Here is a 23,831-nt window from a genome sequence, read left to right on the forward strand (position 1 = left end):
GGGGTAGCTTATTAAGCTTGATATCACTGATACCATCATAACATTTAAACATAGAATTGGCTGCCTTAGAAAGTAGTAAGATGCCCAGCCGAGTATCCGCACCAGTTAAATAAACCCAGCCTGAGACAAGGTGGGCAGGCATCGAGGAAATGTTAGGAAATAAATGTCAGCGGGACAATATTGTCAAGAAACTTAACTGGGTGACCTTGGTTCTTCGAAGTGGTAATTCTGTGTGGGAATCCATAGTGGATACCATAGTAAGAGGGAAATTACAACTTGAGAAAAACAAATATGAACGTGTAAGAGGATAGACTCTTCATTACTTCCCCCCTTCATTTTAAGTTAAATGTATCATCTTGAATATATTCTTATTATAAAAATGTTGAAACTACAAAAGATTAATAAGAAAAAGAGAGGGAAAAGCCCCCTTTGGTTTGCCATCCAGATGTAACCCCTGTTATCTCTGGGTATTTCCCATGATTTTTATTTTCAATATACATTTTACATCATTCTGTGCACTTTTGTATTTAGTATTTTTCTTTAAACATGAACAATTTACATGTCATATATTTTTTTAGTTTTTTTTTGATGGGAGGAGGTAATTAGGTTTGTTTGTTTGTTTGTTTGTTTGTTTGTTTATTTATTTATTTATTTATTTATTTATTTATTTATTTATTTATACTTTTTGAGGGAGGTATTGGGGATTGAACCCAGGACCTCATGCATGTGAGGCACACGCTCTACCACTGAGCTATACCCTCCCCCCTTACATGTTATATTCTTTATAAATCTTTAGAGGCAATGTTATTCATTGTATAAAATAATATATTGTAGTCTTAACTTGCTTAACTTTTCGTCTTCAGTTGAGCATTAAGGTTGTAGTTACTTTTTCCCTATTACACATGTTGAGTCAAAGAGTAAGAATATTTGATAACATTTTGATAGCAGTTGCTAAATATTTAATATTAAAATATGTCCAAATATTTTCACTTAATTATATTGTGATCGGCAATGTGTCAAAATTTGCCAATCCTTCCTCTCATTGGGTATTGATACTAAAAGATTACTTTTCTAAATTCACATGTGGAATATGGTATCTGAAACTGGATCAGGTAATGGAGGATTTATTGGACTGACACAGGGGTAGCTCACAGAGCCCCAGGGCAGGACACTGAGAACTGGCACTTAGCAGGGCCCCCATCATGGCAGAAATCTGTCAAGTCCTCCCTTCTCCCCACCAGGCGGCCCCTTCCCAGCCTCGGCCTTGCCGTCTGATTTTTCTCTGTTTGCATGTCTCTTACTTTGCCTCTGGCTCTGTCTCATTGCACGTGTGTGTGTTGTCTGTCTGTCTTTCTGTGCCTCACTCTGCCTTTGTCTCTCCTGTCTCTGTGTGCCTGTCTCTGTCTGTCAGTCCCTCTGTCTGCACACGCTGCAATCTCATTCTCCCATCTCTGCTTTCCCTGCTTATCGTGAAAAACAGCTCCCCGTGGCAGCCCCACTTCTGAGTCTACTAAGTTCAGTGGCCGTCAGGGTCTGCCTTGGTCCCTGTGTCTACCTGCGAATTCCGGACACAGAGAGTCTGACTGGCTCAGCCTAGCTAGGGCAGTGGCTGCCCCTGGTTTGGGTCACCCTGGTGGTCAGGGAGAGGCGGGGCACAGGGAGAGACTGGTTCTCAGAGAGAAGGGCGCTGAGGAGAGCAGCCCCTCTTGTAAGTGCCTGTAGTAAGACTACGTGAGCCCAGACCCCCCAGGCATGGTGAGCTGCCCAAAGATAGTTCAGCAAGTGTGCCCTCTGTTCTTACGTGGACCAACTGAGGAAGGAAGTGAGATTAGTGAAGACCCTTGCTTGAGAGATAATCTATCACAACTGACGGACACTATCTTCCAGGAATATATTTGCTGTCCCCAAAGTGAAGAAGAACTGGCTTACGTGGTCCCATCTCTGATCTGTGTGTGTAGGGAGGGGAGCTGTCCTGCAGAGTATCTCTGATGGTCATACTTACCCATTTTCTTTTTCTTTTTCTTTCCTTCTTGTCCTAAAACTGTCGCTCAGCCCTGCCTCCCTCTCCCCTCATTTTGTATGGACCCTTAGGTGCTAAGCCAGCTTGGAGTTCAGAATTAACCCTGCCACCTTCTCTGAGGAGCATGGTCATCGCTTCACCCAGGAAGCACTGGGTCAGCGAGAGTATAGCTGACTGGGGGGTGGGGGTTGGACGGAGAGCCTTGACCTGAAATCCTGAGGCAGGGCGGGGATTAGGCACCAACTGCAGGGTTGACAGCATGGCTGTCAGGTGGTCAGAACCAGGTGGTCCTGCTGCAATTAGGTCAGCCTGAGGACTGGGGGCCGAGCTGGCAGCTCCAGGAAGTCTGAGGAGAGCCCGAGATGGGGCAAGGAAATGGTGGGAGAAGGGCTAGAGAGGGCGTCTGGGGTTTTTAATACATGTCCCATCTCTCGTTTGGGGTTTATTGCAATGATGAAGCCTATGATGCATTCATCTTTGTTTAACGAGTGACACATATTTGTGAAACCACATTCTAAAGTCACCAAGGTATCCACTGAAAACTTAATTTCCCTCCCACCCTGGTCACTCAGTCATGCAATTCTCTGGGTGGGAATTGTTCTGTGGTTGAGGAAATGGAGGTACAAAGAGGCAAATTGCTCAAGGGCACGCTCACAGTGTGTGAAAGCTACTCTGAGGTATTTTAAAAATAAATTACACACACAGTAGTAATGATGTTAAAGGTACAGAAATCTCACGCGTGTCTTTGAGGTGCCGCTGTGTCCAGCCTCTGTGCTGGCTGTAGGACTCAAGGGTGATGAGAAACAGAATTCCTACTGACCGCAAGAGACATTTGAGAATTTGCTGAAAGTCATTACTTTTCATGTATCCTCTCTACGAAATATATTTTTTTAAAATTCAGTAATTTGACTTCCTAAATCCATGTTGTACTTTAACAAAAAAATTTTTTTTTTTAATTCCATGATGTGAACCCCTGTTTGCTTCTGTTTGCAGATAAGCAGATGTTTAGTGGAATTAAAAGTTTGGGAGAGCAGCAAAAAGCTGTAGGGGTTGTGTACGTCTGAATGGGAGTAGGGTGGGATTCCCAGCGAGGCCCACGGTCTGTTTGTTCACCAGTTTAGGATATCTGGGGAGTGTCGGGGCCAGGGAGTGAGCACCCTGCTTCCGCATGCTGTGGCCGGGGCGCCGCTACGGGGCTACTTTCTGGAGTTGAACCTGGAAGACGTTTTCTCCCGTAGGAAGTGCTGTCAGCTCCCTGCCTCGTGGGCATTGCATTGGTCTCCCTGATGTCACCCAGGTATGTGACCATAAGTTTACAGATTTCAGTGCAAAAATGTGCTTTGGGTTTCAAATAGCTGATTTATAACTACTTTTTGGAAACGTCACTTCTCAAAAGTCGGACTTGTCTGTGCTTGCTCTGTTTGTCTTGCTCTTTTGACTGCAGACAGTGAAACTCGGGCCTTTCATTAGCTTGGGTGGTTCTTTTGACTTGTGACAGGTTGGCTTGTGTAACTGTGTGTGTATCTGTTTTAACCCACATAGTGGTATTTCTGAGAACTAGAGATGTAGTAACTTTTTTTTTTTCCCCAGTCTGGGCCTGAGTCATTGCTAAATGTATAGCAAGCATACAGATCAAAGATTAGCTGTTTTGGAGCTTGAAGGTCAGTTTAACGTCTCATCCAAATTTGCGTATGAAGGTTGTTTTAACACATATGTAGATTTGGCTTTTAGTAATTCCATGAGGGTTTTGATTAGACTCCTGATTGCTTGTAAGCAGGCCCGCAGTGATGCAAGCCAGTGCTGCCTACCAGGGGAGAAGGAAGCCTTTGAGATCTTGGAGGACCCCATGTTTCATTTCTGGTTATGAGGGGTCTTCATCTACTTACTAGTTCTAGGATGACTGATGTGGCAGCCGGCTTTGACAAATCTTGACATAATTTGTGTTGGTGTTTCCATGTGTTGAAGTTGACTTTGACCTTTGACTTTGACGTTTTTTCTATTTTGTTCTTTCTTTTCCATGAGGTCACTAGAGCACGTGGATTCAGAAGGCTTCATAGGGACTGACCTGAAGTTGTAGGCTCGCATATTGATACAAGTTTGCTCATTTGTTTTCAACTGGGTATGCTGTTTTAAAGTAGTCATGGTAGAGTTCTCAAAACTTTCTGTTGGAGTTTATTCATCTTTCAGTACACAGAATAGTTCTCTTTTGAATCTTAGGACTAGGTCCCAATGTCACATATCTGATTCAGCAAAGGTAGATTCACCTCCATGCCAGTAGTTTTTGTGGGAGATGATAGATAATTACATATCTGATTCTGTTTGATTCAAAGATTACTTTTAGGAGGGTAGGGTATTTTTTATTGATATGTAATTGTCGTATCACAGAGTTTACCCTTTTAGAGTATATAAGACAGTGATAAAATTTTTTAGTACAGTCGCAAAATTGTGCAACCATCACAACTATCTAATTCTAGAACATTTCCATCACCCCAAGAAGAAATCCCATACTTTCCCGTTTCCCCTTCCTTACAGGCCCTGGCAAACACGTCTTTCTGTCTCTCTGTAGTTGCTTATTCTGAACATTTCATGTAAATGGAGTCATACAATATGTGGCCATTATTATCTGGCTCCCTTCACTTAGCATAATGTTTTCAAGTTGATCTGCACTGCAAGGTCATCATGACTCAATATTTCATTCCTTTTTATAGCTGAATACTATTTCATTATGCGGTATCTTAGTCAAGGCTGCTATAACAAATTACTGTACATTAGATGGCTTAAACAACAAACATTTATTTCTTACAGTTCTGGAGGCTGGGAAGTTCCGAGGACCAGATGCCTGCAGATCTGTAGTCTGGTGAGAGCCCCCTTGCTGGTTTGTGGATGGTTGTCTTGTTGAATCTTCATGTGGCTGAGAGCAGAGAGCCGAAGCAAGCTTTCTTTTTATAAGGCCCTAATCCCATTCATGAGGGCTCCACCCTCATGACCTAATTACCTCCCAGTGGCCCTGCCTCCAAATACCATCACATTGGGGATTAGGCTTCAGTATATGAATTTGGGGACTATATAGTCAGTCCATAGCATGTAGATATTCCACTTTTTGTTTATCCATTTATCAGTTGATAGACATGCGGATTTTTCTACCTTTTAACTATTACGATTTATGCTACTATGAATATTCTTGTGCAAATTTTTTGTGGACATACATTTTCAAGTCTCTTGGGTATATGCCTCGGGGTTGAATTGCTGTCTTGTATGGTAACTATGTTTAACACTTTGAGGAACTGCCAGGCTGTTTTCCAAAGTATGCATTGCCACCAAAGTGTATGAGAGTTCCAATTTCTCAGCCTCCTTGCTAACTCTTGTTACTGTCTGCCTGTTTGTTTGCTGCTGCTGCTTCTTTTTTTTTTAATTGTAACCATCCTAGGGGGTATGAAATGATTTTTTTTAATAGTTTTGATTTGCATTTCTTCCATGGTTAATGATGTTAAGCAGTTTTTCATGTGCTTATTGACCTTTTGTGTGCCTTTGGAGAAATGTCTTTTTAGGTTCTTTTGCCCACTTAAAAAATTGGGTTATTTTTTTCACTGTTGAGTTGTAAGAATTCTTTCTATATTCTAGAAATAGGCCCATATCAGCTATATGATTTGCAAATGTTTTCTCCTATTCTTGGGTTGTCTTTTCATTCTCTTGATGTTATCTTTTGAAGCATAAAAGGTTTTAATTTTGATGAAGTCCAGCTTGGGATTTTTTTCTTTATTGCTTTTGCTTTAGGTCTCATATCTAAGGGACCATGACCTAATCCAAGCTCAGGACAATGTATCCCTGTATTTTCTTACCGAAGTTTCATAGTCTCATCTCTTATATTTAGGACTTTGGTCCCTTTTGATTTTTGCATATGGCATGAGATAGGGGTCCAACGTCATCATTCATTTTGCATGTGAACATGTACTTTTCTGAGCACCATTTGTTGAAAAGACTGTCCTTTCCCCATTGAATTGTCTTGGTACCTTTGTCAGAATGAATTGACCATAAACGTGGGAGTTTAATTTCTGCATTCTTAATTCTATTCCATTTATCTGTATGGCTGTCTTACTACGAGTACACACTGCCTCCGTTCTTGTAGCTTTGTAACACGTTTGGAAGCTGAGCAGTGAGTCCAACACATTTGTGAAGATTATTCTTTGATATGTTGTTGATCTTCACTCTTCTGCCTCGCCTGCTTTGAGGCATCTTTTCTCTGCCATCATAAAGTCATATCAGAAATGTAACTTTGAAGTAGCCATGAACCCGGTTTCAGGTTCACCTCACTCTTCTTGTGTCAAAAGAATGGATTTAGAATCAGGCACATTACAAAAGTTTGACCACTAGCTCCATCTCACTGTTTTAACTATAAGGTAAAGCTTAGGACCTAAGTCAAAGGAGAGTTCTGAGAATTAAAAAATGTAACATGTGTAAAAGTATCTCGCATGGTGCCTGGGAAATGGCAGATAGAAAATCAGAATCTGTTGCCTTTCCCATGCCCTTCTCTTGGATGCAGAAACTTCCCTTGTACCTTGTAAGAGGGTTATGAATTTTTCCTTAAAGTCAGTCTTCTTCCATTTAGAAATTGTTTTCCCCAAAATTGTCATATGGCTTGGTATTACTGAATTTTCTAGTCTCTTTTGTGGTGGTGTTTGTAATGTAGTGTTTTAGACTTTGTTCACTATTTTGCCTCCAATGTCTAGAATTGTGCCTGACTGCTAGTAAGTGATCAATAAACATTTGCTGAGTGAATACTAAGTGTTGATCCCATTTCTTGTGCACTTGGGTAACTATAGAGCAGATTGCTTGTAGATATGTGTTTAGGCAGTCCTGTATCACAGCTAAGTGAGTGTTTAATTTCTGAGCTATTCCCCACAAGATTTCTTGGAGCAGTTTGTCCAGTTAAGTGGAAGTGCCACTCCCGGGAGTGGTACTACTTCCTCCAGGTGATGTTAAACTTCCCATTCAGATGTTTGCTCTTTATGGTAATTTCTGACTGAAATGGGAAGGATTGAGTCTGAATCGTAAACTCTGAAAAGCAAGGAGGAAAGGGAGTGGGGAAGTTGGGTTTGGGGGAAGATAAATGATAATGAGAGACCAGGGAGGGACTTCAAGGGCAGGTTGGGTCAAATAGGGAAGCATGTTCCCAGTCTTGTGATTTTTATGTGATAATCATGGTTTCTCATGATTCTTTAGACCTCTCAAGTCTAGACATGAAACTATAAGGAAAGGGTATCCAAGGGTTATTACTGGTTTTTGTGAGCCTGATTCATAACCAAGAAATGGTGCCTGTGCATGTTAAGCTGTTATCTGCGTGACAGATAAACCAGCTTTGAAAGGTAAGAGTTCATTTCATTTCATAGATTCATAGGATAACTGAGTTTTAAAGCTACACTGGGTTATCAGGCTGAAGGAATGTTGAAGTTTCCCCTCAAAGCATAGATTCCCTTGTCAGAGAGGTTTGGAATGGGTTGAACATAAGTTAACAGATTTGACTTATGTTGTTGTTTGCTTGTTTTAATTGTAGGACTGCTCAGAACCTTTAACGTGCCAATATGTATTACACTGTGTCTTCGAAAGGGAATTTAGAAGCAGCACTTTCCAAGGTGACTTGTCTGTGGGGGCCTATTCTTTCTCCCACAGAGAGCCCTTTGAAACTGGTATTTAGCAGAGCACATTTTGAATAATTATGATCCAAGATAACACCTTTATTTTTCAGATGTGAAATTTGATTTCTTAGTCTTTATGAGCTGCTGTTTCTAGAAAGGGTCATGTCTGCTGCTATGTTACACAGAGGCTGTGTGTGCTGTCTTACTAGCAGAAGTGTCCAAAAAGTGACAGCTTAAGTTAGCAGCTAAAATCAAACTCCTGAAACACTGTGTACATGTATCCATAACATAAAATACCCTGCCTTCCAGGAGCTATTTTTTTTTAATGTTTGCTTGTATAGGTTGGTCTGTGTGGTACCTAATAACCCCTGATCTATTGAACTAGTAAACTTTGATTTTTGCAGCTTTTGCTCTGATAAACCCTTTTAAAGATAGAGGACAGGAAGAGGCAGGAGGAGGAGAACCCAAACCAAACGAGACCGCTTTTGCTATGGAATAAACAAAAATGTGAACAACTACCTTGTTCTGAGTTAATTGGATAAGCAGATAAGCTTGTGATGCCTGGAGTGCTTTCTTGGATTTCGATGGCAGAGCAGACTGGATCCAGCTACAAATGTGGTGGATGCAGCTACTCTGTCCTCCTAACCGCTCTTGCGTCTTCCCTCCCTCTATCTTCCGTCTTCCTCCAAATCAGCTAGAAGGCTTTGTTTATGTGATTTCTTTTAAGGGGGGAGAGGGAGGGAGAGAGAGAGAGGGAGATGGAGGGGGAGAAGGAGGAAGGAAGGAAAGAAAGGAAAGGAAAGAGAGGGAGGGAGGGAGGGAGGAGGGAAGGAAAGAAGGAAGGGAGGAAGGAAGAAAAAAGAAAGGAGTGAGGGCGGGAGATAGATGATAGAAAGAATCTGTCTAGGTATTGGAAGAGGTCTTAGTGGTGTAACTGCCTTCACTTCCAGTAAATCCAGTTTGTGTGTTGGTGTCACCGCTGACGTGTAACAGCAGCACAGATGCGATGTCCAGCCTCAGTAGTTTCCATTCACACATCTAATTAAAAGACCCAAGCACCGCTGTTTTTTCTTACCTACTTTTGCCACATTCTTGGGAGGTCTGCATTACCTTGTCTGATGACTGCAGGGAAGGGTGAAGTTCGTAGGGCGGTTCTATAATGTTTCACCAGAAAGGACTGGAGAAAGGAGGGTCAGAATGGAGAGGACTGGAAACTGTTGGGAAATTGGCTGTTTTCTTAGTGAATTTCTCATTGTCAAATTTCTCATTGTCAAATTAACAGCTTTTCTGCAGGCCAAAAGATAACTCCTGGGCAGCTTTGTGGAGCTGTTTCTAGAACTTAGCAAATTGTGCGGGACACCTCCATCCCCACTCCCTGTGAAAAGACACCCGGCTGGCTGAGGATGGAGTTTTGTTGCCTTCTAAAGATAGTAGAAAGTGGTGAATATACTTGCTTATCTACCAAAAAAAAAAAAAAAAAAAAAAAGGCACCTGATAATTGTTTGAATTGATAACACTTTTTTGTTCTGAAATATGATCTTTTGCCTCATGTCATAGACTATTATCTTTAAACTGAGCGCCCATTGTAAGGCATTCCTAAATGACACATGAACTTCACACGTCTTTTCGAAACATTCCTAGTGGGTTTTTATTGAAACTATGAGTTGGAGAAGTTAATCTCTGTACTGACACAGTTTGAAGTACCTGGAAATTTCAGGGCTTATTAACTAAAAATCCCTGCTGACGTCATGTAGAAAACTAATAGCCTGTTTCACTCTTTAATTCACTCTCTCCAGACAATGGAAGGGAGTGGGAAAGAAAATTTCCTGGATGACTTAATGCTCTTAAGTTTTGGCCACCACACTTAGGATGACTCAGCTGTCAGCCTTTGACTTTTCCAGAGTTGGTACGAGTGAGAACACACTTGAAAGATTTCAGGAGGCAGAAATGTCCCAAATTCTCACTTTGTGCTAAGGGAAAGCAGGGAGAAAAGAAGTGGTTTAGAGTGGTGTTGTCTAAAACTGTGCTGTCTGATGTGGTAGCTGCCAGCCACATGTGGCTTTGTAAATTTAAATTATTTAAGATAGATTAAAATTTCAAATTCAGTTTCCTAGTTGTACTGGCTGCATCTCAAGGGCTTGGTAGCCACATGTGGCCTGAGGCTGCAGTATCAGACTCCAAGTTCTATTGGCCAGCTCTGGTTTGGATGCTGCACTTTTATTTCATGATCATTCAGGGTTAGTTGAAGCCTTCAGGAGTGCTCTGCTGGTCTGTCCTGTCCCGTCCCATCCCGTCCAGTCTCTCCCCCCTCCCCCCCCCCCGGCTTCCAGTCATTGTTCTGCTCCAGCTCAAATGATGAAGTGTTGCTCTCTGTATTGCCTCTGGTTTCTGGGCACAGGTAGCCTTCAGGCACTCCTGTGTGTGCTGGAGACTAGATCTTTGCACGGCAGGATCAATGAGGCAGCTCTCTGGCCAAGCTCCAAGAGTTAGAGGGGTTTTGTTTTTGTTTTTGTTTTTGTGGAGGTACTAGGGATTGAACCCAGGATCTTGTGCAGGCTAAGCATGTGCTCCACCACTGAGCTACACCCTTTCTTCCTCAAATTAGTGGTCTTTTCAAAGGATTGAATGGTGCTTGGGATTTTGACTCTTTAACAATAAAACTGCTCTTCCGAAATATTTAAATATATCCACTTAGAACTTTTACCTCAGTTCCCTCTCCAGGGAGCACAGTCCTGGGTCCTGTTCTGCTTGTGCCCCCACTGACTGACCTGATCACCTTAGGAAGACGGGTTCTCTGTGGCTCAGTTGCCAGCTGAAAACTCACTGCCAACCACTGCTTAAGCTATTGAAGACAAATGCCAAACGAGAAGCGAGAGATTTTGAGATCTGTGTTGAAAGATGTATTTAAAAGGTTCTTAAGGGGTTTGTCTTTTCATCTTTGTGCCCAGTTTTAGATTTCCAGTGTCTCATTTATGGTCTGTCCGTCCCTTTCAGACGCATACCCGCCTTGGTCAGCTAATTGGCTTATACAATCTACTGTGTGCTTCACATAAGTGACTTTCTGAGGGAGGTCTGGGTTTGCTGACCGAGGAGCCCTCATCCAAGTCTGACCTACATGACAGGAGTTGGATGCTCTGGTAGGAGGAGCCTGCTGGCCTGAGGGTTGTGACTGCTGATCGAACTGGGTCTTTTTGACCCCATGTTCTCATGCTTCGCACCTAACTAGCCCGGAGGTTGGCCAAGAGTTCCTGCCTAGTGTTTCAGTCCTCTGAGGCTGTGTAACAAACAACCCTGAAACTTGGTGAGTTAAGACAGTGACATTTACTCAGCTCTCAAGGCTGCAATTTGTAGAGAGCTCATCTTTGCTCCACTCAGTGTCCCCCAGGACTGTGAAAAGGCTGGGAGTGGGAACATTTGAAGGCTTGCAACCCACATGTCTGGGAGTTGACGCCAGCTGTCTGCTGGCCAGGTTCTCAGTTCTTTTCAAATGGGTCCCTCCATGTGTTCTCTCCGCATTGCCTTCCTCACATCCTGATGGCTCAGTTGGAGAGCTAGCATCCTGAGAGAGAGAGCATCAAGTGGAAGCTGGACCACCATTTCTAACAAAGTCTTGGAAATTACACAGCATCGCTTCTAGAATGGTCACAGCCCACCCAGGGTCAAAAGAAGGGAACATAGATCCCACCAATCAATGCAGAAGTGTAAGTGTCACTTTGTAAGATAACTTTGGAATAAGATTTGAGGGCATTATCTCTGAAAAATACATCTTCCACATCCAGTAATATGATTCAAAATTGGCATCAGCTCCTGCTAAGCAGTGAATAAGCTTTGAAGTCTGACCTGGGTCTGGAAACTGGGATGCTTCTCATTTTCAGGAGGTATGATTGACATGGCTCTGTGCTATGAGGTGAGGGAGTTGCCATTTGCACAGAGATAGGACTTCTTTGATGACAGATGTTAAATACAAAATGGTATGTTGAAACACCCTCAGTGTACTAAAACCCCTGGTTTAGCTGATGTCTGCAACAAATGCACAAGGTAGGGGAATCCAGAGTCAAGAGCAGCGTCCTGGCTGCTGAAAATTATTTTTTAAAATTAACCTGATGGAATCCAGCTAGAGTTTTGATACTTTATTTACACCTCACTTTTGACTTAGTTTTTCTTATTTGTATTTTCTGTTACTACTCCTTTGTAACATTCTCATTAGATGCAAACTCCCAAACAATTAAGATCCATCTTTCTACAAAATTTTTTCAGTTTGATAAATGGATGCTTTAGAATACTGTATTTCCTCTTTCTCAGATAAAATTAGTTTTAGTAAAAAATCTTCTAGGAGTTAGTGGAAGAGACGGGAACACAGATCATCAATTTGCTTTTTGTTTGTTTTTATTTTTCTATTTATTCATTTTATTGGGGTGGATGTACAATATTATATAAATTTTAGGTGTACAACAGTGATTCACAATTTTTGAAGATTATACTCCATTTATAGTTATTATAAAATATTGTCTGTAGTCCCTGTGTTATATAATATATCCTTATAGCTTTTTTATTTTATACATAGTAGTTTACACTTCTCGATACCCTACCCCTATCTTGCCCCTCCCTTTTTCCCTCTCCCCAGTGGTAACCACCAGCTAGTTTGTTCTCTATATCTTTGGTCTGTTTCTTTTTTGTTACATTCACTGGCTTGTTTTATTTTTTAGATTCTGTATATAAGTGAGACCATGTAGTATTTGTCTTTCTGTGTCTGACTTATTTCACTTAGCATAATACCCTCCAGGTCCACGCATGTTGTTGCAAATGGCAAGATTTCATTCTTTTTTACGGCTAAATAGTATTCCCCCCCTCCTCTCTCTCTCTCTCTCTCTCTCTCTCTCTCTCTCTCTCTCTCTCTCTCTCTCTGTGCGTGCGTGCGTGCGCGCATACAACCTCTTCTTTATCCATTCATCTGTTGATGGACACTTAGTTTGCTTCCATATCTTGGTAACTGTAAATAATGCTGCTGTGAACATTGAGGTACATGTATCTTTTTGAATTAGTGTTTTCATTTTTTTCTGATATATACCCAGGAGTGGGATTGCTGGGTCATATGGTACTTCTATTTTTAGTTTTTTGAGAAACCTCCATTCTGTTTTCCATAGTGGCTACCCCAATTTGCATTCCCACCAACTGCACAAGGGTTCCCTTTTCTCCACACCCTCGCCAACATTTGTTATTTGTGCTCTTTTTGATGGTAGCTATTCTGACAGGTGTGAGGTGATACCTCATTGTGGTTGTGATTTGCGTTTCTCTGATGATTAATAGTGTTGAACATCTTTTCATGTGCCTGTAGGCCATCTGCATGTTTTCTTTGGAAAAATGTCTCTCCAGCTCTTCTGCCCATTTTTTAAACTGGGTTTTTTTTTTTTTTTTTGGTGTTGAACATCAATTTGATAAACAAATAACCTGCCACTTGCCAGGTTCTATGCCAGTTGTAGGGAACTGAAAAACGAAAAAAAGAAGCATTAGACACAGTCTTCAGATTGCTTCTGAGCTGCATGTTCTACTGGAGGGAAAAATAACTATTGTATTGTTACCGTTAGTGACAGAGGTGCTTTTACCTTTTTCTTGCCATTCTAGCTCTAGTCTACCAATAACCACCCCAGTTTCTTAAACCTATTTTCTCTGCTTTTTTGCTCTATTTCTGCGTATAATTTTTTCTAGCTTGTATTGGTTTAAAAGTGTCAGGCTCATTTTCCTGCAGCAGTCATTCCCTTAAGAGTGAGAAAAACTCCCTGTATCCCTTTTTCTCCCCACCTACAGGCACTGAATTAGTAACTCATTGCTTTCTTTTCAGCTCCTTCCAAGGGACTGTATATTATTGCCCCTGCAATTATGGAAGGATACTCCCCAAATATATATATATATATATATGTATGTCTGTGTATACACTATATATGGGAAATTTATTTGGGAAATTTATTTCACAGAATTTGTTCTAAGCTCAGATTCTCTGTCCTGGAGTTATTTTTAGTTTGGTGGACAAACAAGCTTGGAGTGTGTACAACTGATACGTTAACCGCTAGGTATTTCATTTCTTGTTATTTGAGAGTGTTCAGTTCACGCTGAGGGAGCATCATTCATCGTTAGCTTAATGTTTACCCTGCTGAGAAGACTTGAGTAGATTTTTATCAGAGACAGAGAAGTTTTAAAAATTCACATTCACATTTTACAGTGACTCAGTTGATAGTCTTTTTAGATAAGTGATGAAATGCAGTCTGTGGTTGCCAATTGTTAAAACTCTCCCCCACTTCCACCAGCAGTTGTCAGTTAAGGGAAGAGAGCAGCACCCACTGAGAAAATTCAAACCACAAGATGTTATTTTAAGTTCTTGGGTGGTGCGCTCTCTTCTTACCCTTTAAACTGCTCAGTCACATCCTGCTCTGCATTTTAATTTGGCATAAGTTAGAGGCGGTAGATGTAGGTCTGGCGTTCGATACCAAAATGAAATTAAATGCTAAGAAAAAAGACGGTGGTGCTGTGGAGTACATCTTTCTTTCATTTCTGGATGCAACATTTAGGGCAGTGGCTCCCAACCCTCACATCTCATCACAGTCGCCTGGGGAGCTTCCTGGAGCCTCATCCCCGAGCATCTTGATGATGAGCATCTGGATGAATGGGTATGGAGCGAGGCCAGACTGGTATTTTGTAGGAGCTCCCCGGGCGGTCATGTCATGCAACCAGGCTTGAGAAATACCGCATTCGAGGTCCTCCCCGCCCTCTACATTCCTCTCTACCTAGTCAGGTCTGATCATATCTGCATCTTTCAGGCTCCCCTTAGGCTACCTCGTTCAGGCTTTGCTCACAACCTCAGCCCCACTGAAGCCTTCTCTGTAAGTGTCCACAGCACCCACTAGATAGCCCACCCTGAATCATGTTCTGACTCGTTTCGTCTATGCATGTCTTATCTCCTTGATCAGAGCAGCTCCCTTCTTGGGTTAAGCTTCTGTCCCTTCGTTTCCATGGTTTAGGGTTAGCACAGCTGTGGCCGCTTTGTAAATATTTATTGAGTTGAATTTTCATCGGCGTGGCTGCTCTTGTTTAGCTTCTTGTCTTTCACTCTAGCTTCCTTTGTTAGCCTGCGTTTTCCCATCAGCCTTTATTCTTCTTGAGATGTGGAAGGGCAAGTCCGGGTGGCTGAACTGCAGCAGGAGGGGGAAGCTCCGCCCGTGTCTGATGTTACCATTCAGGAGTGGGGAGTGGTGCACGAGCTGTGGACTCATCCCTCTCCAACCAGAACCCTCGGTCCTCCTGCTCTAGAGCTGCTCTTGGGACCACCTGGGTGACAGACGCAACCTGCTACCCATCTCTTCCTAGCACAGCTGCTGTTCACATCTCATCAGACCCACCAAGCTGCAAGGAAGGCTGGAAATGGGTAGCCTCCAACTAGATGACCCTGTGCCCAACTACAACTTGAGGGTTCTGTCGTTAAAGGAAGGAAGATGGGTATTGGTGAGCAACAGGCCAACGCATGCAGGATAACCTGCCAAAATATCAGATCTGCTAACCATCACCCCTGTTCATTGGATTGGACAAAAATACACTCAACTGTCAGAAGAAATCACAAGTGTATCCCTGGTGCTATGAAGTCATGGTAGGGAAGTGAAGTCTCAAGGAGGACGTGTGGTGTTTCTGTCTTGCAAGGGAAGGTGGACCGTGAGTTGGAAGAGGATACAGAAAGTGTACAAATGACTGTCACACAGGTAGTGTGACAAAGGGGTTTGGTTTGCGGGGAAGGCTCTTGGCATCTCTAGGGACAAATGTGTTTGGCAAGAGACTCGCTAACCTGATCAAGAGAGTTCAACTGAAATTTGATGGGAAGGAAAAGCTATTAAAACTTGATTGTCTAGAGAACAGTAGGCATCGTGAAGATAAGGCCAGTAGCAGAGGAGGAGAGAACTTAATAATTCATCAAACACCTGGGAAGCAGAGTGGTTATGTCGTAGCTGTTTGCCATCATGCAGCCTGTGAGGACTAAGCAAAGTAAACATTAAAAGTCGGGCATAAGTTTGATTCTCTGATTTGCCTCACCAAGAAGGTTAGGGTGGTTCTCATGACTAAAATATGATTCTAGAAGGGAATACTTTGCTATAAGGAAGCAGACCCATGGGAATCCAGGCCTACAGGTTATTTCTAGGGGAGGGAGGGTGGAAGGAGAGAAACCACAGAGCGTTGGCTGTTGTAGGATCAATGCTGTGGGTTGCCAGGTGGGGGTTATCGGTGATTCTTTCTCCCCAGAGACTTTAACTTTAGGACGGATGCCAAATGTGCTGATAAAACCCACGGGCAGTTTTATTCTGCTAACATCTTATAAACTCTCGGCTTGTTTGGCTGATCATTTAATTTTTAAGAAGACTGAGAAAATAACGCAAGGAATGATATCTCTGGATTTCTTTCTGACCCAACAAAAGGCATTTGCCAGTGATATAAAGTGACAGGAACCAGGAGACGAAATCCCTAAAGAAGCATGTTTTGGGCATAGCTATGTACGTGAGAAACATTTCAGATAGTTCGGAGGAAGGAAAGAAATGATCTCTCTCGTGACCAAAGAAAATGGTAAGGAAACTTCAAAAGGAGGGGAAAGCTAAAGTGTTCTGAAGCACACCTTTAATCCCAAATGACTCCAGTGGAGAGGGAAGGAAGACGGCTTCCATGGAAATGGATCGGTGTGTTTCGCAGAGGACTTTCTCCCTGTTAACTCGGGTTAATGAAGGATGTTCAGTCTGACTCAACAGTCACTGCTGCTAGTCTTTGCAAGTTGCTTTCCCACAGAATGTAAAGGGGACTGAAATGCAGTTGCTGACTGTGATGTCGACCTGATGTCTAGTGGTCAGGATACAGAGTCACCTCAGAATGCAGGAAACTTCTGACATACTTTGCGGGCACAAAAGTAGAGCGGGGGTTTCAAAAAGGGAAACAAAACCGGGGGGAGGGTGGTTTCAGAAAAGGTTTCAAGGAGAAAATGACGCTTGGAGTGTGGAGGGAACTCCCCCAGGTGCGGGAGGGAAAGCAGGTTAGAAAGTGCCTCACAGACGAGGAGGAGCAAGGACCGAGGCCGCGTGGCGTACCTGCAGGGGAGTGTACGATGTAAGGTGCGCGTGTGTGAGTTTGTGGAGATGACGTTTGAGTAATAACAGCTAAAGCAGAACTGAGTGATGTCTGCCGAGTACTGTGCTGAGTGCTGGACAGGTATTCTTTCAGTCAGTCTTCACGAAAGCTTAATACTATTATTTGTTCCTTTTTTCAGATGAGGAAACACCTCAGAAGTTTAGTAACACACAGTTAGTAGTAGGCAGAGTCAGAGCCCAGAGCCAGTTAAATTTAACTGTATTGTGACAGGCTTAGGATTTTTAACCTAGTTCCCTGATCAGTGGGCATCTGGAGTAGAGGAGAGACACTAGAGTCTTTTTGGAAAGATGAACTGGGCCAGGGAATGCAAGGTAGATTGAAGTGATGAGGGAGAAAACCTGGCGACCCCACCCTGCCAACAATGGGGGTCTAATGGATCAGTGGTTGTGGGCATGGAAGAACGGACAACACGTTTTGGGGTGAGGAGGTGACTGTCAGGGCAGAGTCTGCAGGTTTGGGGAATCTGGGAGAGGGTGTTGGATGGACCAGGAGAGGGAGAGGTGTCTTCATCAGAGTCAGGGATGTCAGCACAGGTATCAGCATGAACGAGTGATGAGGTTGCTCTCGAAGTAAGCAGTAGGCTTCCTGTCCCAGTGATCAGTCCAGGAGCCACCCACCGGGCTGTGGACCGGGGAGTGAAGACAGCAGAGTGCGGAGACAGCTGCCGGACTAAAAGTCACAGGCACGGATGAGATGACCCAGAGCTAAGGCTCACAAGAAGAAGTGGATGGAGGGAAAAGCACCAGTAAATGCCTGCGTATCTGGGAGAGGACAGAGGAGTCAGTTAGCCACACTGTGAAGTTTAGAGGAACTAGTAAAGCATAGTAAGTGTTAGACAAACATGCTAGAAGAAAGTCTGCAGAACTAATGTCAGGGGTGAACTGAGGCTTGCAAAAAAGTGGTTAAAGCTATAAAACAGTTTTACAAATGTGTATCCAGAGCCAGATGAGTAAATAAAAGAAAAGCTTCTGGATGTGTTTCTCTTCTCAAAACATCAAGTCAAAAGAACTGTTCCAATTTCACTTGTCTCCCCCACCTTTTTTTTTTTTTTAAACTAAAAGAGAAGTACTAAGTGAAAAGAACTGAATACACACAGGGGAGGGAATTGAAACCCAAACAGGTGAAGGGGTAGGGACCCTGTAACTATCTCTGTAAAACAGGTTTTGGGGGCCAGTTCAGCCCAGAACACACTAGTCTGCACTGCAGCTCTCAGAGTAAACTGTGCTGGATGAAAGAGATTGAGTTGATATCAGAAGCCTAAAAATAGGCAGATGCTGTCAAGATTATTAGAAAGAGAAAGGAAACTTCTGACAACTCAAGATCCATGATTCTCAACCCTGGGTCTACATTGAAATCTACTGGGATCAGGGAGGGTAGAGCTCAGTGATAGAGCGTGTGCTTGGCATGCACAAGGTCCTGGGTTCCATCCCCAGCCTCTCCATTAAAAATACGTAAACCTCGTTACCTTCCAACCCCAAACACATGGGCTCCACCTTTGGCCCTTACCCCCGCACCCCTGAGCACAAATGTTCCTCGTGATAGTGGCTTTTGCTGCTGACTTGACTTCATCAGGCTGTGTCCCCCTCACCAGCCACCATATTCTCACCAAACACTGTTCATCCTGGGTGGTTCCCATGGCTGGAGACCTCACCTAGTCTTCCTCCCAGCCCTCCTGAGATAGGTGCCTGAGCTGGGGATGACCCTCCCCAGGTCCTCAGGTGTCCACTAGGAGAAATAAGATCTGCAAAATGTCCCAATATCCTAGGGTGGGTTGGCAAATTTGGTCCCAGAAATGCTAATTAATGCACAAATTAGCATCAAGCTATGGAGAAGACCTCAGTGCTCTTGACGCTTTTCCCAGTGGGATTTTCGCGGTGAGGACAGAATTCACACGCCCGTGCAATCTGAGTGCCGCAGCAAAGGGAAGGTCAGCTGGGTACATCAAATGACAGTCCTCAGAAATATATTGACAGACTGGAATCATGGGTCAAAAGTAATATGAGGTAACTTAATGAAGAACCATTAAGTCCTGAATTTCAGCTAAAAGAAGTAAAGGAGTCCTTCTCAGAAAGAAGGAATCCCAACTTCTGCACAGTTCCTGCCGCATCAGAGTCCTAGAGAGCTGTGAGCAGTGAGTGCCCAAAGAGGGGTGGGTGTCCCCAGACTCAGGCAGGACTGACAGTTGCTGTGTGTGGGGGGCAAGGGAGGAGACTGCTTCCTTCGCTCCTGCTCTCACTGGTCCACACCTGGTGATCTGGCCACCACTTTCAGGGAAGCTCGGACGAATTGAAGTGTGATCTGAGTTTGATGTCTGTGCTCATGAGAATCACATAAGAAATGGCTGATAAAAATATGGCTGGTCTGGAGAAGAGAAGATTTGCTGGGTGGGAGGCGGGAGTGGTGGTAGTCCCAGTGCCAGTGATGGTGAGAGAAATAGTTAATCTCGTTCTCCGTCGTGACAGAGGGCAGATCTAGGCACAGTGTGTCCTAGTGAGACAAAGTTCAACTCTAAATGAAAAGCCATCTTTAACAAAAAATGACGCGGGGGTTCTGTTTCTGTCATGGGAAGTGGTCAAGCAGGGATGGTCTAGCAATGTTTCCGAAGGGATTCTTGCTTTGGATGAGAAGTTGGGCTAGAGTTCACGCTTAGCTCTCATGATTCTGTGCAGTGATTGGGATTTTTGTGCTTTTCATTCTGTTTACTCAGTGGTGGCAAATAAATGGTTTGAGTGGAGACTTACAACCTGGTGTCACTGTCAAGCTTTTTGTCTCATGGAAGCCACCACACTTCAAATCTGTGTTCCTGTGTATTTCTGTTGCTGGATTGGGCTCTGAGCAATAACTGTTCCTCTCTGAAGAAGTGGGTGGCAGAGGGCGTATGATACCGTTTGAGTGCATAGTGAAGGGGTGGAAGTGGATATTGTTTTAACGTGAGAAAGGAAGCATTTGAATCTTGGGGGTCTCTTGACCCCTGTCTTCCCAGAAGGGAGAGAATACAGCAAAAAAATGGTTTGCAGAGGGGTTGTTTGCCCTTAGGGGAGTGGAGATGGGGACTCCTTTGCCTCTGAGCCTCAGTACTCACCACCTCCTGCCCCCACCAGGGAACAGTCAGATATCCTCGTCCCTGGATCAGGCCAGCCGTCAGATAGTAAAGGCAGATTGGCCAGCATTTCATTTCACACAGAGGATCAGGATGAGCTGTTTGAGGGCAATGTGGTTAGAACCTGCTTCCAGAAACCTCTGATCATCTTGGAGCTTACAGCCAAATAACCAAAGCCTTACTTTTGATCACATAACTTTTCGGGAATCAGGTATCTCAGGGGGCATCATTTCCAAAAAGATGCATATCCAGGATTTGAATAATTTTCTTTTACCAAAGACCAGAAGACCAGAAATGGATATTCCCTTATACATTTTTTTGGTGTTAATTTAGTATCTGTCTGTTTGTCGTCTGAAATAAAAACGTGCAAACATGAAAGCTGTGAGTTTCAGTTTTATTTGAGGACTTAACTGAGGACCATAGCCTGGGAGACCGCCTCTCATAAGCTCAGAGGAGCTGCTCCGAAGAAGCTGGGGGAGCGGTCAGTACGTTTGTGATTTTGGAGAAAGGGGTACGTGCGGTCAAGCACACATCTTGGTAGAAGGTTGCTGCTCGTCACGAGGAACACAGGTCTCAGTTAATGGTTTTAGTGCTTTTCTGAGGATGGGAAGAGGCAAGAAATTGAGTTCATAAAATTTCTCCTGAAAATATCTATCTGAAGGCCCACTCTGCCAGTTTTCCCAGAGCACAGATTGCCTCACTCCTGGTTCCGCCCCGAAGTCCTTTCAGGGTTTGTTGAAGGTCCGTGACTCAATGACTGTGGTAGCTAATGACTCAGTCCTTGAACTGAGTGGCAAGGGACCTTCTTTAGTTGGCATATTTGACTGGGAAATTTTAAATTAGCTGGAACTGTTTGCCATCTGCTCTTCATGTGAGTTGTTTCCAAGGCTGGGAGCAAAACCTGTTTTTTCAAGCAAAACATGACCAACTGTGTGCGTGCAGACCCCCCAGGCCTAACAGATTAATAAGTAGCTGTGTTATACGCCGCTGTTTCAAACCTGCCAGTTAATAATAAGTTGCTTTTTGGGACAGCCAGTGGTGATGAATAATGCAGTTTAATCTTTCCGCACTCATGGCTTGTTCCAAAGTAAGCATGCTGCTTTGACAGTGAAAAAATCTGTTCACGCTTGTGTTATGGATTTTGGGAAAGGTTAATATGTTGGAAGACAAAAATGTTTCAAAATTCAGTAGAGTCCTTATTTGGTTTTGGTTGCAAGAGGAGTGTAGGATGTTATCTTGGTGCAGATGCCACTTTCAGGAAGCCAGGAGAGGAGAAAATGGAACCAGCGACTGTCGGGTGTCTGTTCTATTCAAGGCAGGCCCTTTACCCTCATTTTCCAATTTAATCCTCACAATCCCTCCATTTCCTACATAAAGAAACCCCTGAAGATCAGAGAGGTTAATATTTTGGTCAAGATACACAGAGTCTGTAATAAGGGAGCACCGATTCAAACCTAGGTCTGGCTCCTTCCAAGGCACATACACCTTGTGTGTCTTCTTTGCATCTTTTCCCAAACTGTGTATTCTTTACTTAGTGAGAATTTCTAAAATAAGTCTTTAAATCAGCCTTTGTTGCCAAAATGCTTGGCAGTGCCTTGGCCTTTCATTCTTGGTAGAAATTGGAGTTCTCTCTTGTCTAATTGAGTCTCAGAATGGCTTATGTTTGCGCATCTTATACCCATTGGACTTTTAACCAGAGCATCATTTTCACCTGGGCCTGACCCAGCAGCTTCTCCTGGTGGGTGGCGTTGGTGAGAGAGGACCCAGCTCATCTCAGAGACACAAGAAGGGCACGTTTGAATTGACCTAAATGCATTGGCTTGTTATACCTGTTGGATTTGGCTGCCAGGTGGTCTGTTGAAATGCCGGCAGGTCCCAGAGTGAGTTCTTTCACACATCAAACACTTGTATTAAGCAGACGGCACAGGAGCACTCATACGTCCTGTTCCTGTACACTTGGGGAGGTCCCAGCTCTCGTCCCTGGGGCACACTGACAGGTGCTTGCAGGAGCAGGAGGACTGGCTCCCCCCCCCAGGCAGATCAATGGCTAGGAGGCAGAGGAACCTTCTGGAGAGGCTGCAGATGCTCTATTTCTTGATCTAGGTAGTAGTTATGTAAGTATTTGCAAATGTCAAATTTCATAGAGCTGTCTGTGCACTTAAGATTTGTTTGTTCACTTTACTATATGTAAGTTCTGCCTCAGTGAAAAATAAGGGGGGAAATAAATTATTGTCCTTAGATTGTTCACAGTCTATGAGCAGGGAAGCTGTTATATTTTGTTCAAACCAGTAATTGCTTTGAGTTAGAGGTTGTCCATGGAAGGGTCACTGGGAGGGACGAAAGCACCAAGACTCTTTCATGTGGACCCGCCTCACCACCTCCTACACCCCTGGACCCGCGGCCTGGCCCCTGGATGATGTCTGTCTCCATGAAGAGCCTTCTCCGCCCTTTACTTAGTCAGCTGGTTGGAGTAGATGACACCAGACTTCCACGTGACTCCCCTTTGGCAAGGCCCTCTGTCCCAGGACACCTCCGGGATCTTTCCTCTGTTGGACACTGGGTCCCCTCGGTTGGACACGATCGCTGCCTCATTCCCTGTGACCACTGTACCCCTGGGGTACCTTAGTGTTGAGCCACTGCTGCCTTCATTCCATATTCTGCCCTGTTTTAAGCATATCCTCTTCCCAGAATTTGACTTCATTTGCCCTTTAAGGTGCCCTTGGTAATTTTAACTGAATTTCTGATGAGGCCAGGCAGGAAGGTTCTAGGGGATGAAACAGATCTATTTCCCTAGGCAGAATCTCAGACTCAGCTGGGGATGGATGTGGGAGGCGCTGTGGTTTCCCACCCTTTCTTTCCTCAGAAGAAGAAAAAGAGGCAGGGGTGGGGGCCACAGTAGGCGACACCTTCAGAGGCCTTAAGTGTAAGTACCAGTTTAAATAAGGATAGGATTTAGCCTTGTAGCCACCGCCTGTGAAGTAGCATTTGGCAGGGCTTGTCTCTAGGACAGGATTATGGTGTTTCTGATTTGGCACAGTTTCAGAATTCTTGTGACTCTTACTTTATTACCTGGGTGCTCTTTTCTCTGCCCTCTGCACGTCACTCACTGCTGCTCGTCCCGTGTTCTCGTTGTCAGCATCTCAGCCTTGAAAACAAAAGGCAAAACTCACACACATCAACAGAAGCCCTCTGTTGTTACTTCTCACCCTCTGTGGACCCGGTTGTCATAGCAGTGGCTGCCCCCACAGACATTTCATCATGCGGGGTTCCCATCAGGTTTTCCTTTTTTCCCTCTTTCTTAAACAGCAGCAGCCAACACTGCTATTAAACAAACTATTAGTATATCTTAACAGCCTCTCTTGCCAGTTTTAACTAGACTGCATTTACTTTTACCTTCAGGGACAGCTAGTCATGCCCTATTAGTAAGGCTAACTTTACGAAGAGACCGGTGTTGATTTGCTTTTAGTCTTATTTGTTATTGGATTCAATACATACTGAATACAGAGATGTTGGTGGAGTAGTGGGGGGGGAAAGGTGTTCTATGAAAGCAACATGGAAATTGAGTTCCACGGCTACAGGTACCTTAGTGTTGTTTTCTGAGATTGTGATATTTCTCTTCATCGCCTTGGTTTTAGTTTATGTTAGAGTCATAGGAGATTTAATTGAGTACTTAATAATTAACCACAAGTTTGATATAATATTTAACTAGCTGGTTCCTGGATATATATATATATATATATACACACACACACATCTGTCTTCTTAAATTTGACTATGTGAACAAATGGATTAGATTTCTAAAAGATTTTTATTGTTGTTAACCTGCTTGGGAAAGTTGTAGAATTTATTTGAATTTAGTTTGTCAAATAGAAGTCTGAAGCCAAAACCCAGACATGTCAGTCACCCT

At 43.5% G+C, this 23,831-nt stretch overlaps 1 protein-coding gene and 1 non-coding gene across 7 annotated transcripts in view; one reads left to right on the top strand and one right to left on the bottom strand.

Annotated features, from left to right (window-relative positions):
• OSBPL3 (oxysterol binding protein like 3) overlaps window positions 1–23,831 on the top strand; it is a 162,123-nt gene that overhangs the window by 58,623 nt on the left and 79,669 nt on the right. The window contains exon 2 of one of the 6 annotated variants that reach the window (XM_074367332.1): window positions 4,826–4,877. The exons of the other annotated variants lie outside the window; for them this stretch is intronic. The gene's annotated coding sequence lies outside the window, so the exon portion shown is untranslated. The remainder of the gene's footprint in view (window positions 1–4,825; window positions 4,878–23,831) is intronic. 6 annotated transcript variants of the gene reach the window in all.
• TRNAV-CAC (transfer RNA valine (anticodon CAC)) lies at window positions 690–762 on the bottom strand. Its single transcript has one exon. It is a non-coding gene; the product is annotated as a tRNA-Val (tRNA).

The sequence above is a fragment of the Camelus bactrianus genome, chromosome 7, assembly GCF_048773025.1.
Source record: "Camelus bactrianus isolate YW-2024 breed Bactrian camel chromosome 7, ASM4877302v1, whole genome shotgun sequence".
In the NCBI taxonomy this organism is placed as follows: Eukaryota; Metazoa; Chordata; class Mammalia; order Artiodactyla; family Camelidae; genus Camelus; species Camelus bactrianus.